Below are 15,578 nucleotides of genomic sequence, written 5' to 3'. Positions count from 1 at the left end.
AGGTTCGGTCCCTGTCGGTGGCAAGTTATCTTTTCGTCCACTTTACTTTCTTCACATTTATATTTTAATTATTACAAATAACGTCCCATATACTTTCCATGGCATTTTGGTCTGTTAGTTCTCATTAGTAAGGTCAAGGGGAATATATGTACGAAAACAGTAGCAGAAATGACGCTAAAAGTAAAGCAGAGAGCTTACCTTGGCAGCACGTTAAAAAGACGTATTGCAGTAAGCAGACGGGAAAAAACAATACAGATACAAAGGTTATATATTGGATGGAAAAGAACGACAGCTTAGAAAGAGCTTGTGCTAATAATCAAATTATGATTCCAATAACCCATCGAATAAAAGAAAAAGAGAGGTACGCCAAGATAGCTTATGTTAGCTGAAGGTTTGTTCTGTTAGATGCAGCATCGGTACCGGTGGTTCTATAGATGTCAGAATTATTTGCACATAAGTCAGTCTCATTGTATGTAAGTCAAACTTACATCCACGAGGTTCTTCAAGTCGGCAATGTGTGAAATCCACGAGACGCAAAGCAACCCCACTGCTGCATTCTTCAGACTTCGTAACGAAGCACAATGCAAGAGAAACTTCGATAATGACACTACAGAGGCGCCAGAATTTGTGCGAGAGACGCCGCACGGATTGGAGTGCGTCGCACAGGACAGTGGCTGAGAGCCAAGTGTCATGGCACTGACACAACTAAAAAAAAAAGAGAAAACGAAAGGTTGGCTGGGGGCAGACCTTCGCGCGCTTGTCTATCGAGACAACGCGAGCGCTACCACGTGACTCTGCTCCATCAATTGGGACGCTCAGAGCTCATCGCCTGCCCTCGCTTGAAAACTCTGGCGGAACAATAAAATAATGTAACTGCCGTTAGTTTAATTCTGGTGGCTTAGTGGCAACAGTATCAGATTGAAAAGCGGAGTTCAGTAAGCGGTTATTGTTTCGCACGGTGTTGCGATCGCAGTATCTTTTATCGTAAGATACACGATACATTCTTCAATGTATCGGAAATACAGATACTGATACACGTCTTGCGAGATGTATCGCGATACAGATACAAGATACACGAAGAGTATCTAAAATAGTATCTAAGATACATGTATCTGCGATGCTGCCCAGCCCTGGCTGGCACGTTCACTGCGGCTGGCATAGTGCGGAAACAAACGAGGACAAAGAAGGCGTACAGGACGAACTCAAGTGCTAGTATTCAGCAAGTGAATTGAGCAAGGCACCGTCAGATTCATGGCCTGTTCCCCGCAGTGGGTTGCGCCAAGTGTCTGTGGAACAACAACTATATACTACAGGACGAACATAAGCGGCTGGCTTCACTTGTCGTAACGGGACTGTCGGCGTTTCGCTTGGTTCGCGACGCCTGCAGTGCACATGTGGCTCGAGCGGTACCAGTTTTTGTGGCCATATTTAACGAATGTTACATTGCTACAGCAAAGCTTTGGGGATAAAGAATCAAAGCGTCACTCCAGCCACGGTGTTCACAGCGTTTAGATCCCCAAGTGACTGATGGCGCGCCCCACTCATAGCATAACTATACCGGACAGTTGAGCCGTCGATTGCACAACCAAGGACGACTCTAGAGTATTTTTATTATTAGCCATATTGCAAGCGCTTGAAAAAAAATTCGTAGAGCGGAGCGTGTAAGAAGCCCCACTGTTCGCATTTATTAAATGCGAAGCATTTCTTAGCGAACCTCAGGCACTTTGGCCGTTCCTATCTATCTATCTATCTATCTATCTATCTATCTATCTATCTATCTATCTATCTATCTATCTATCTATCTATCTATCTATAGATATATCTGTCTGTCTGTCTGTCTGTCTGTCTGTCTGTCTGTCTGTCTGTCTGTCTGTCTGTCTATCTATCTATCTATCTATCTATCTATCTACACTGAAACCTCGGTGATACGAATCTCACGGGGCCACCAAAAATATTCGTATCATCCGAAATTCTTATCACCATGAGAGCAGCATTTCGGGCTAGTTGGTGATCCATGACGTCAAAGAAATTACGCGACGAAAACACGGACAGAAGACAAGTGCAAACACAGCGCAAACTTTTTTTATGCATGCGCGATCTTTCTCGCGTCGCGTCCATTCGCGCGCATGCGTGATGTATACTGTGGCATATATAAGCAGATCCAGTGGCACAATAAACCCAGTTGAAAGTTTGCGCTGTGTTTGTACTTGTCTTCTGTCCGTGTTTTCGTCGCGCAATTTCTTTGACGTCTTATCACCAGAAAGCATGGGAAATTAGCATGCGACAAAAGAAAGCTGGCGTACATTTTCATTTATTGTTTTTTAGGGCCTCAGCAACGTCACGAAGAACCTTGAATGATTGTCAGTTAAGTTTTTAGATGTCGGCAATCTTACCAGAACTCGTAAATGTACGACCCGTACGCGCGTATTTAATTAATTAACCAGGTGCGTTGTGACCCGCGACAGCAGTAGCCCCTTCCAAATTTTAGTATGCTTTTTTGCATGACACCGGAGCACTGCAGCAAAAGTAACAAAAGAAGCGCTTTGACGCGATGGATCAAGGCCACAAAATTACAGAACAATGGTTATGTGTTATGATTTTGTTGTCGCGGAGGTGTTGGGGATGTTTTTTGAGAGATTTACGGCCGTGCCCGCACAAGTGCGACCTCAATGGTCGCGCATTTTGACGTTGTGAGGTCTGACTCCTTCGCCAAGACCGTCCTCGCCTTCTTTCGGTCTTCGTCCACCTTTCATAGGATGTCTGATGCACGAGGCAGGCACTTGTAACACAGTACAACGACCGCAGCCCGCGTTTACGCGTTAGAAAAAAAGCATGGCGCTAACGTCCTCTGGAATCTAAACGTGAAGGCACACGGAGGCACATAACAGCCTCAAAGATTCGCGCACGCAATCTCGGAGGCCGTGACGCGTCTCTGGAGGTTTATTTTGACCGTAAGAAAAGTGTTTTTTACTGCGATAGCAATTATGTGGACAGTCTCGACGGGTTTTTGCCGTCGCCGTCGCCGTCATGTTCCTCCCGTATGAAGTTCAAATTGATAAGATCCCCTGCGCATCGTATGTTCTACCGCGGGTAAAAGCGCGCGAGTGGGGGCCACGAACGCGGCCGAAGCAGAGATCAAACGAGCCGGCCCATTTCCGTCGCTCGGAGGGTGCATGCGATAACATCATCCCGCTCAGGAGGCCTGCCATCGAAGCAGACAGGAAACGCCCCACCCGTCTTTAACGAGCATGGAAAGACGCATGCACCCTCCGTCGCTCGGAGGGGGGCGGGGGTTGCCGTGTGAGCAGCAACTTTGAACTTTGAATCTAACGGCGCGGTCGCGATCGCTGGCGCGCGCTATCTCGACAGCCATCACAGCGGGCGGCTCGTATTCCTTTCTACGTGCTGCGCTCTCAACGTGAAGTGACTATGCACGGAGCATCTCTCCCTGGAGCGGCCGTATTCTCTTACACCAGCGTTTTGTAGTTACGCGAGATCGGATACAAAGGAGTTAGCTGCCAGCCTCACTTCGTATAACGCTACAATTTCTTGCTATCGCATTCATTGCTTTGCCCTTGCGGTGAAACTCTGACTTTCTCTTTTCTTACACCGTGATTCTGAGGATTTGGCGGTGCGACGCGCATGCCCACGCTTGCGTTCCCGCGCTCGCACGTGCTTGGCGCGTCTTCCGCGACAGCACGGACAGCACCTCTTCGCACCTGGGCGGTAGCGTACGTTCGTATCAAACGTCGCTGGGTGAAAGTTGGTTCGCAACAACCGTACTCCATTACAGTGCAGGCCAATGGGTCTTGGCCGGGACCAAGGGAAAATTCGTATCACCCCGAAATTCGTAAGAGCTGTGATCGTATCACCGAGGTTTCAATCTATCTATCTATCTATCTATCTATCTATCTATCTATCTATCTATCTATCTATCTATCTATCTATCTATCTATCTATCTATCTATCTATCTATCTATCTATCTATCCGCCTACATCAGGGTGCTCTCCTGGTCTCCTGGTTGTAATATACCAAAAGTGGCATAGCAGGGGGTCAGTGTATGACGAACACGATTCATTGGTCATGATATGAACGCAAAACATGATTCACTGGTTATGACATGAATAACGCAAAACGCCTGTCGCGTACGTCATGAAACCATTTCTATCAGTCACGTGTGGCACAAACCCGCATACCACAGTTCATGTTATGCAGGTATGTGCCACAGGTGATTCACAGTCTCAATCAACACAGTAACCGCGAACATACACATCGAAACGCAAGGCAAGTGAAGGAGCTGAAGGGAGAACTCCCCTAGAAGACGCAAAAGGTGACTTAGGTTCCGACTTGTCGCCGGCTCTATCGACAGACAGTCTGTCGTCGACATGACCCGGCTAGCAAACAGGCCTCTAGACATTGTCTTGGACCGGACTACCACCTTCATTCGGTGCCACAACCACAACAATCACCTCACGCTCGCCGCTCTCAACGTACAGTCTGTACACGCGCACGTGCACGACCTCGAAAAAGACGCTCTGCTCACAGAAACTGGCGTGTTAGCACTTTCTGAAACCTGTAGTGGTGAGCCCACTGTGTTGTCCACAGCAAGCGGATTCATTGCAGGTGCGTAGGCGTGCGCACATAAGAACACGGTGATGCGCAACTTCAACGTAGGCCGCACCCCGCTTCGCCGGACGCCAGACACAGAACACACAGACAAGCAGCGGAATCGGCGAGGTCTGCGTTGCGCACATCAGTTACAATAACAAAGACATTCCGCTCGCCGCCATCTACCTAAGTCAAGAAACCCTTCCACGCATGCACACGGGTTCGTGAAATATGCGTGCGTTCTCCATCATAACGGACAAGTATAAGCACTACATATCACCTTACCGCGTCTAGTGTTGTTATACCCATGTCCCAGGGGCTGTTGGCATCGTTGCGCAACTATAAACAGCTCTTTATATAACACTTGTGCGACTCTTCAACATATGTCTGTGCGTATACAATTTGCACATACCTTTAGCGTCATTTCATAACGTTTCGTTCAATGTAAAAAATTACGCCACAGTCACCTTCACGTCGCATGCTTTGCATAACATAGAGTCCCATGGTACGTGGGACCTGCCGAATTTTTTAGATGCGAAGCAGCTTTTGCTCGGAGCTGTGTCCGTCCTTCCATCGGCGACCGTCCGCTTGGGAACCATGTGTGCTGGCACGCGCTAGCGCGTTCGGACGTGTGTACGGGGCTGGGTAAGACGCTGTGGCCTCTCCCCTTACACTCTCGGGAACCATGTGTGCTGGCACGCGCTAGCACGTTCGGGCCTGTGTAAGGGGCATGGTAAGACGCTGTGGCCTCTCCCCCTTACACTCTCTCAGCAATCATGTGATGGCGTCGGGGAACGAGAATATTCTGCAGACGCGCGATGAACCAACGCGTTGTATCCTAATCAGAACCACTGATCTCCACTAGGAGAAGCTGGATGGCGCATCGAGCACGCGGCCGTGAAGCCACCGGAAGCCGCCGTTTTTGTCCCGGAAGAGAGCTTTTCTCTTCTTTTTTAAAGAAATACCTGCTTGTAGCGCAGTAAACTGTACGAATCGACCGGAAAAGTCGTCAGGGAAGACATATTTCACGCGTAAGCACCTCAAAGTTGCAAGTTGCATTACTTTTTACGCATTTTGTACGTTGCAGCACTCCGCCGGCCGTATTCGGACGGTGTCGGCACGGCGTCTGTCATCGTTCGTGTAGCGTTCGTCGGCGTCTAAAGTGAGGCGTAATCGCAGAGTTTGAAAAAATAAAAAATGAGAACGATCATAACAGCAGCTGCCACCCGAGAATATTTGAATTGCTCGACTGAGACGGACAGAAGACGCCAGCTTCCGGGACAAACGGGACCTTCCGGTGGCTTCACAAGCGCCCGCCTCGCAAAGCGGCGATGCGCCGTCCCCCCTTTTTAATGGAGGTCAGTGGTCAGAACGCGCTGGCAAGCGCTAGCGCGTTCGGGCAGTTCGGGCCTGTGTAAGGGGTTGGGTAAGACGCTGTGGCCTCTCCTCCTTACACTCTCTCAGCAATCACGTGATGGCGTCGGGGAACGATATTCTGCAGACTCCACTTGCAAGGACGCGTTAACGTCGGGCAAGGTGCCCGTGATGAACGGTAAGTCGACCCATGCGCTGCTTCGCATCCTCACATGGTTCCCTTTAGTGGGAGATGATGTAATTTTTTTATCGCGATAGTACATCGTTGACGTGTAAGTCTCGAATCGTTCGAAATACTGCCTTATGTTCTTAATTTGCAGATTGAACTCTGTCGGGTTATCTAATCTGGAATGAGCCGCATTGAAAAGAAATTGCTTATCTGGTTCTCAAACTCACCGCGACGTTAGTAGTCCTCGGTGGTGGTCTATAGCTCTTGGTTATTTCCGTGGATGCGTACACTGTACTGGTTCATCCTTGGATGCGTCCACTGTACTGGCGGCGGCGTTAGTTGTCGAAGAGTCGCTCTAAACCCAAAACGACGCAATTGCCGAATACTCGTCTTCCGTGGTGATGCTGCGGGTACTCCGAGCGACATCCCTGCTTGGCGTTTCATGCTTGCTCGCTGCCGTTGGACTATCCTATGTTATCCGTCGTTTCTCAGCCCCCAGCCTCGTTCCCAGTTGTTTCACGTCGAGAAACCGCCGCAGAACGATAAGAAACTTTATTTCCGGACAGCAGTGGTCGATTTAGCTTTTCGCCGGACACAGCGACCAACGTCATACGTGCGTACAGCAGTTGGTCACGTGAGCGCTAACAGTTTTCAAGAAAAAGTCAGAAATATCGATAAAAACTTCCGTTTCGCCTCAAGCGCAAATCAGTGAATGTGACAGCATAGCAACAAATTGGAATGTTATACGAAGTAAGGCTTGCAGCCTTACTTCGTATAACGCTGATGCAGCTGATGCGTTTCCTTTGGGAAACGCATCAGCTGCAGCGAGCAAGTGACCTTCGTGCTGTTTAGTGCTTCAACGTAAACTTTGCGATGAGAGCACGTACAGTCAACCGCAAAAGTTTACGGTCAACACGAGCGCGTGGCCTATAGCCTCTTCGCGACATTTGCACTACGTAAGCGGCGATCGACAGCAGCGCTACGCCCAAGACCAGGGGCGTAGCCAGGGGGGGGGGGGTTGGGGGGGTTCAACCCCCCGAAATTTTTCAATTTTGCATGTGTATATATACACGCACACATACAAACGCACCCCTGCCCAAGACGCATCTTAATCGATGGCCCTAGCTATTTTCTCATTGGCCACGAATACTTTCCACCTTCCGCTTTTTAACGCGCCGCGCTCTTCAGCAATCGCAGCTATGTGCTTCTGTCTCGAGAGCAGTCTATCACCATAACTGTTGTCAGTCATAATACTCACAAAGTGATATCTACCCAAAGGCGCACCGTTCGAATCACGCCGTCGTCGCTTTTATTCTGCTATCAAAGTATAAGCGTGACGTTCATACCGCAGATAAGCGCTTTGCGTGAAAACAACAAACTAACAATGTTCTGCGTGGCAGTAGAAAATTGATATACCAGTGAACAACAAAAAGACCTGTTTCCGGCCTAGCGCTGCGGTCGACGGTAAATGGCGCACCGCTAGGTGGCGCGGACAGGCAGTTTGGCATTTAGTTTGGCACTCTGGTTTGGCATGCACTCGCGTGGTCAGTAAACTTTTGTGGTTGACTGTACAAAAGTATGAGCTGTCTGCTCATCCCCTCTAACGATACGGCGCACGCCACCGCGAGCGACACCCCCCCCCCCTGCTTCTATCTCCATGTGCCTTTCGTGCGATGGAGACGGCCGACTCGTTTTACGGCGAAAGCTGTTATGAGATCATTTCACCGGCCGTTTTTGGCGCCGTAGTTGTCCGCCGCCGCCGGTGTCCGTAACCAGTATCGCTCGAAATAAAAAAAAAAGCGAAATAAGAAAAAATTTCCAGGATGGAACGGGGTTCGAACTTGGGCCCTCTGCGTGGGAGCCCAGTGTTGTACCTCAGAGCCATGCCGGTGCTTGGAACTGCCTTGCAAGAAGACGATATACAGGCTTCATGTCCAGAAAGAACCACATTAACATATGTAATTTTGTGTGGTAGAAGAGTGAAATAACAACCACGCACCACACAACGCGAATTCTGTAACCAGGCGTCAGACAATGCGAATTGCGCAACGAGTGGGCTGTTGGATGCTTCCAACCCATTGCAAGGGGCTCTGCAATAATTCTTCATCGTCATCAGGCACAACACCAACAAAGTGCGCATAATGCCTTACATGGGTTTAGCAGGTACCAACGCTCTCCGTAGAATGACGAAAAATGGCACAGTGCCTGCTGCCCTACTTCTAAAAAATTACAGTGATTTATAGCGTAGTGGGTTCCTCGCAAGTGCACTTGTATTGGTTGCCAAGGAAGCCCATAAGCGCATGATCCACTTCCTCGGGGTCTCAGTAAAAGTACAATGATTTATAGCGTAGTGGGTTCCTCGCAAGTGCACTTGTATTGGTTGTCAAGGAAGCTCATAAGCGCATGATCCATTTCCTCGGGGTCTCAGTAAAGTTCTTTGTCCCCTCCCCCTCTCTCTCTCTCTCCCATGTCAACGTATGTTATACAGCATGACGGGAGAGGGAAATAGCGACCGGGCGTCACCCAATGCAAATTACATAACTGGTGGGCCGTTTAAAGATTCCAACCCATTACAAAGGGCTGAGCCATTATTCTTCATCGTCATCAGTCGTCGCGTCAACAAAGTGCACAAATGCCTTACAGACGTGTAGCTGGTGCCTCGCTTCTCCGCAGAATGACGAATAATGGCTTAGTAGGTGCTTCCCAACTTCAAAAAAATTGTGATTTATGACGTAGTGGGTACCTTTCTAGTGTACTTGTATTGTAGCCCCAAGAGAGCTTAACGGGCTCTAGAAACGCCGCTCTTCCAGCTTTCGCTGTGACTGTGCTGCGGTTTCAGCGCAGGCCTGGCGTTTTCTTCACTTCTTGAGACGTGTTCGCCGGCAGTGCTCGCGCACATTCACTCGCACATATAGAACATGCGGCGCGCGGGACGATGTTATCGATTTGCACTTTATACGGAACATCATGGCGATGGCGATGGCGAAAATGCGCCTTGAGTGTCCATATGATTGCTATCGCAATATAACTGTCTGGTGGCTAATGATGCGCAAATACCTTTACTGAAAAATCGTCGACACGGAAGGGGGCAAGGTGCCAAGAAATTTGACAGCCAAATACAACTGGTAATTGAAAGTGCTAACAGAAGACCAGGGCTCCTCGAAAGAAAAAAAAAGATCAGGAGCCCTTGCCCTATCAGGAATATGAGGACAAGCGCAACTTGGCATGTGCGTGCCTGACATACCACTTTTCTTTCTTTCTTTCTTTCTTTCTTTCTTTCTTTCTTTCTTCCCTTCCTCCATGCCGGAAACTGGACCTTCATCCACGTGCTTAGCAGCGCAAACTTCAGTTGCTACAGGAAACATCGACGGCCATTAGTTGATATCCAGATTTAGGTTCCCGTTAGTTGTAGCTTAGATTTAGGTGCACGTTAGAGAAACCCAGGTGGTCGAAACTTCCGGAACCCTTCACTGCGGCGTTCCTCATGCATATTGTGGTTTTGGCAAGTATATAAAAACCTCAGACATCGATATCGATCCGCCGCAACGGGAAGTGTAGGATGTATATACACTTCGCGGCAAGGTTCTGCCTGGCGTGGCATACGTATCGCTATTTTAAAGGGACACTAAATGCAAATAACAATTTATGTCAGAGTGAAAGCTCAATGTATGACAACGTCTAAAACGGCAATATTATCAACAGCAGTGCCCTACTTACCGAGAAATTAAGCTAAATGTATCACACGATGAGCGCCACGAGTGGGACATTTTGGAAGTAATCCCGATGACGTGAGAGCGTCCGACTACAATTAATCACTAGTAATCATACTAGCTGCAATAAAAAAAGAACCTTCCGTGCATCAAGAGACGTAATAAAATGCTGCTCGTTCGTTTCTGTTTGATTCATGGAAAAAAGAACCTCTTTGGCGATGTCATGGGGAATGGCGCGCGTGGTTCAAATATTCCGTTTTCGCCGAACTGCGCTTCACCCGGCGCCCGGATTCGCTCACGCGGTCGCGTCTCAGTGGTAGTTCGGTATCGCGTACTGCCGCGTGTGTTTTGCCAACGCCTCCTAACGTTTTGCACGCTCGTGAAAGTCGCTCTCACAGAAAGTTCGACAAAATGCCACATGCATGTGATGTCGCCGGATGCCCAATGGTGCACGCCGCCAGTGCACGCCGCCGCGCAGTAAAGGCGGGCAACGTTGGGCAAGGCAACAGTGACGTCAGAAAGGCCGCTTTCAGGCGGGTGATTTGAAGCGCGCTAACGTGATGCGGACCACTAAAACGTGATTTTATTTCAAAATAAGCACTTCCTCGCTCGGCCAGGGTTGGAGGTCCAGAGAGGCCTCTTGGACCAGGCGGAGCGTGTAGCCAGCATCACTGGAGTCCTGTAATAGGGACCCACCTACCCGCTCTTTCCCATTCTACCCCTTCCCCTGAACAATCAATAAAGTTTTTCCACCACCACCTTGGCACAAAAGTAGCACTACGAGGTTTCTGGACCGCTATTTCAACAATCAACGCCGACTTAATATTTGCCTTTAGTGTCCCTTTAACGTGATGGCGTTTTAGAGCTCGTTTCGCAGAAATTCCGGTGTCGGCGACGGTATCGGCGTCGTTGGTTGTGAGCGAAAAATCATCTTGTCTGTGACCGAAAAATCGAGACACTATATTATATCGACACTATATTATTGACACTATATTATTGTCATGTACATATTGCATGGCAGAAGCGTAGAATCGCGCCAGTCGTCAAAACTTGTGGATTGTGCAACGAGTGGGTGGTTTAGAGCTGCCCACCCATTACAAAGTGTGCAGCTGCGAGGGTGGGCGTGGCACCTTATGGCAGCGTAGTGGGTACATCCCATGAAACACGAAACCTCCATAAAACGTCTCTAAAATGTTTAAAACCCCTATAAAACGTTTTATAGAGGTCTGTGTTTCATGGGATGGCCAATTTTTAAAAGGAAGAATTTTCGTGTAGTGGGCACTTAACAACTGTACTTGCAGTAGGCATTCTAGGACAGTTTGAAACGGCCAATGTTACGCGCACAGTCGTCCGTTTCCTTACGGCATGGTTGAGGTATGCACCGAGAACCGAAGCAAGGCGATGCACACGGGATCCGATTGGCTATCGCTTTCTGCTCTTGAAGGCGAAGCTCAAGCGTCCTCCAAGATTTTGCTAGTGTCAGTGGTTGGCACGTGCCACTGAGGGTAACACACGCCTCCCGCTTCACTGTTCTGACCATACTTGCAGCACCACTACAGAACATTCCCAGCATTGGCGTAGCCATGGGGAGAAGGAGGGTATGGGAGGGTTTCATGCGCCCCGAATTTTTCATCTTTGCATTTGTACATAAATACGCACACATACAAACACATACACGAACATACATAAAAGGTGGTTGAACCCCCTAAGGCTTTCCGTCCCACACGTGGTTTTGCACTGCCTCCGCGATCGGAGCAATTGGAAGCTTTCTGCACCTTACCTGGTTTTGCAGTGCCTTCGTTATCGGCCCACCACGATGTCATGTGATGACCTCATCATGTGACGCCACATGATGTGACGTTGTAGTGGCGTCACGGTGACGCCATGATGAAGTCAGAAAATTTGGCGACCTGTGATGTCGTATGACGTCATCACACGATGATGACATTGGCATCAGTCGTGTTGACGCCGCCGACGCCGACGGTCCCTTTTCGCGTTTGATGAGGCATCAGCTTTCGCCTTAAACATTTCTGGCTACACCCCTGGTTCCCATAGCTCTGTAGAGACATCAGATGTCTGCTTTCTTCTGTAGCGTCACTAGGTTCCCATCTTCGCTTCACGAAGCGCTTGCACCGGGCATGAATAGATGCGTGGTCTTCAACTCATTCAGAGAGGTGATTCAGTTACATTCAGCGCGCTATGGTTGTTCGGGATATAGTTGTGGGATGTGGTCTCACATATGTTCATTTGGGATTGAAATTGATCCTTCTAAATACTTCCAACACAAGCAGCTAAGAACAATAACGTGCCTTTTTGTTTCATGGGATCTCGGGGGTTTTCAATCCGGAATGCGCATGCAATGAGAAATATAGTTCCGTACCACAATGGAACTGTTCCTGTTACGCGACGCCAGCGCGGTAGGAAGAAAAAAAAATTCCGCCTCTATTCAACCCACGGAGAAGAGGATTTACAAGCAGTTAGACGAACACCACAAAAATTAACTGACGTAAAACAAACACCACAACCGCAACTGATGCTAGACAGCCCTACAGCAGCAACCAACCGGTTCGTTACAGCACGCAGGTACTACTCTCTGACGAATGATACAAAGCGCTCCCGTCTGTATGCGCCCGTCTGCTTGTGTGATGCCTACATTAAGATCGCCAACTAAGACAACCGGTATGTGTTTCCCATGTGCAGAGTGCACTGGACGGGAAAAAAAGCTGCTCTCATAAAGTTTTCGCAGTCTACTTTGTCTGTTCCTGGGTTGATATATACTGTAAAGTTCCACATTCACTCATCGATAACACACAGCCTCACACAACGGGCTCGGGTATGCGCCACCCCGGTATGCGGGTGCGCCGAGGGGGAGGGGTGTATTATTGTTATTGTTAGCATTACCACTGCGATAGCAATTGTATGGACACTCCCGGCGGGCTTTTGCCGTCGCCGTCAACTCCGCCGTGAGGTTCCGCATAAAGTCCACATCAAAAAAATTGGAGAGGGGCGAGCATGTAGGGAAGGGTGTTCCAGCTCCACTAACGTGAAACCTGTGGAGGGGCGAAGCATGCAGTGTGCGCCGGTGTTTTCCACAACAAAATCACCGCTAAGGTGCAATGAGAGACAGAAGGAAGATTAGACACAGAGACCCGCAGTCCGCTTTTAGTTAACGTGCACGCTGCGAATCTTTAATGTTCAACTACGCACAAGGGAAATCTCCCACCGGTGCTTCATTGCAGGTCAAGATCCAGTGCCTATAATATATATGGGGTGGTCGGTTTTTAAAGACGATAGTCTTTCTTGGGGAACTTAAACGCAGAAATTTTGGTCTGTCTTTCTGTCTGTCTGTCTTTCTGTTTGTCGGCACGTCCCTCGATTCAGCCACTCGGCCAAAGTTGAACCAATTGTCCAAGGGCCAGCCATCGTGAACGGCTGACTAGGTTCATACTTGTGTACATTGTTGATCAAAAAGCAAACAGTGCGCATATCTGAGGCGCAACATCACTAGGTAAGTATTAGGTGGTGTGTTCCTTTAATAGAAAATACATAGATACGTAATTCTAGAGACCCTAGTTTCTTAAGCTGCGCTGAAAATGCGACTGCGCCGAAACTTGGCTTCCTCCGTGCCCTCTGCGCGAGCTCATTGTTGTGTTTCGGTTTCGGTTCAGTATTGCACTGTACGAATGCCATGGGGCGCCGCTCTGGCATTCCTGCTTTACCCAGGCGACGTGAATATAAAAGAGTGTGTGGAGAGTACTCGTTGAGTGCGGACGTTTCTTCTGCTTCGGCGCTTCGCGCCAAACCGCGTGTTCGGGCTGGCTGGCGTCCCCGCCGGTCGCGTTGGTCACCGCCGGTCTTCGCCTGCTGCTGCGCCGGGACTACCAGCCCGCAACACAGCATTCACGTTTCCCGACGTATTGCCAGATGGCGTTCATATCTCACGCAGCGCCTCTTCTATCGTCTTTAGACGACATTTGCAGCGAAGCACGCAGATACGCGGCCAATTTTTTTCATTCAAGAAACTCGCAGACGCTGCCTGCGTCGGCGTTGTCTCTCGCGAGCGAGGGCGCATTCTCGTTCCTCGCGAGCCGGTAGATCAGCGTCCATCGCAGAAAGAGCGCGCGCCGTTCACTTTCTCTCGCCACACGGCGAGCGCTGAGGTGGTGGCGCCCTCTCTTGCGCTCAAGCAAATGGACCGTCACGACAGCAGATGACGACGACGATGCAATCCTACACGCCGAGATCCTAAGGTGCTTCGCCCCTAAAACATCGCCCAGCACTTCCTATGTTCTAAATGCGAGTGAAAACGCGCGAAGGCAGCCAATGATCGCCGCTCAATCGGAGAGGAAACGCGCCGGCCGTCTTTCGCGTGAAAGGCGCATGGAGATGAGCCTCATGAGTGGCGGTCACTGTTGGCAGCGTTCTGGCAAACACACATCCGAGGCGAAGTTTTATTTCGATAGCAATTATATGGACGCTCTTGGCGGCTTTTTGCTGTCGCCTTCACGATTCGTATAAACTCCAAATCGATAACATCGCCCCGCGCAACGTATGCTCTACGCGCTAGTAAATGAGTGCGAGCGCTGTGGACGAGAGCGGCTGAAGCAGAGATGAAAAGTCCCGGCCGTCTCCGTCGCACGAAGGGCACATGCGATAACATATCACCCCGCGTGCGAGGCCTGGCGTCGACGATTCGTCAAGCAGAGAGGAAACGCCCCGCGAAAGAGCGTGAAGGAGCGCCGCTGAGGAACGGGAGGCTGCGTCGCTCGAGCAGGAACTGCGATCTTTAAAAGGGCGCAGTCGCGAGCGCCGGCGCGCGCGCTATCTCGACAGATATTAGGAGACGGCTCGTAAACTTGCTGTGATCTCAACGTTTACTTCGCCTTTAGAGGACTGACAGCATGAAAAGCACTTCGGTTCCTGGAGCAGCGTTTTGTTGAGTCACGCGAGATCGAATACAAAACTTCGTATAACATTCCAATTTCTTGCTATCGCATTCACTGCTTCGTCCTTGCGGTGAAACTGTGTTGTTATTTTTTTTTTCTTTCAGCACAGCAGTCAAGTAACTACATGATGGATTTTTATAACGCACCACTTGTTTCTGCAGAGAAGATCGTCTTCCGTACCTCACCACGAAGCGCGGATAGTGTTGCGGTGTGGCTCTCGCATTACACCAGTGGCGCTTCGATTGCGGGCGAGCTTCGCTTGCGCGCGAAAACGACGATCAGAGGGCGAATGAGATAAGCAATGTATCACCGTGAAAAGTAAAAGCCGTTAATTGTGAAAAAGGTTGAATTGTGCCAGTAGTTTGCAGTGAGCGCCTCCAGTACTGCACACGTGCGTATGGAGGCGCAGTACCCCCTGCTCACGCCTATTCTCGTGTTTGTTCTCATTTAGACATACCAAGCAAGAAATTAGAATGTAATACGAAGTTAAGGTTATCGGCTCTCTCCTTTCCATCCGACCCGGCGCAACGCAACAAAACGCTGGCGTAAGGAAACACGACCGCTGAAGCGAGCGAAGCGACCTTCGTGCTGTCTATATCGCTTCAACGCAGAGTGGTGAGAACGTAGCATGTACAAAGCTATGAGCCGTCTGCTGCTCCCTGTGAAGATATGGTGCACCGACCGCGCCCGGTTGCTCAATGTTCGCAGTTGCTGCCGGAGCGACGTGAGTGGCTCTGGCAGCATCTGCGAAAAAGAGGTAATGACAGCGC

At 49.5% G+C, this 15,578-nt stretch overlaps 1 protein-coding gene across 1 annotated transcript in view; it reads right to left on the bottom strand.

Moving 5' to 3' along the window:
- Positions 1-6,480, bottom strand: part of LOC119386937 (uncharacterized) — a 269,999-nt gene extending 263,519 nt beyond the window's left edge. Inside the window, exon 1 of the mRNA XM_049413313.1 lies at positions 6,380-6,480. The gene's annotated coding sequence lies outside the window, so the exon portion shown is untranslated. The remainder of the gene's footprint in view (positions 1-6,379) is intronic.
- Positions 6,481-15,578: the final 9,098 nt, after the last annotated feature.

The sequence above is a fragment of the Rhipicephalus sanguineus genome, chromosome 3, assembly GCF_013339695.2.
Source record: "Rhipicephalus sanguineus isolate Rsan-2018 chromosome 3, BIME_Rsan_1.4, whole genome shotgun sequence".
Taxonomy (NCBI): domain Eukaryota; kingdom Metazoa; phylum Arthropoda; class Arachnida; order Ixodida; family Ixodidae; genus Rhipicephalus; species Rhipicephalus sanguineus.
This window is presented reverse-complemented; position numbering and strand designations above follow the sequence as displayed.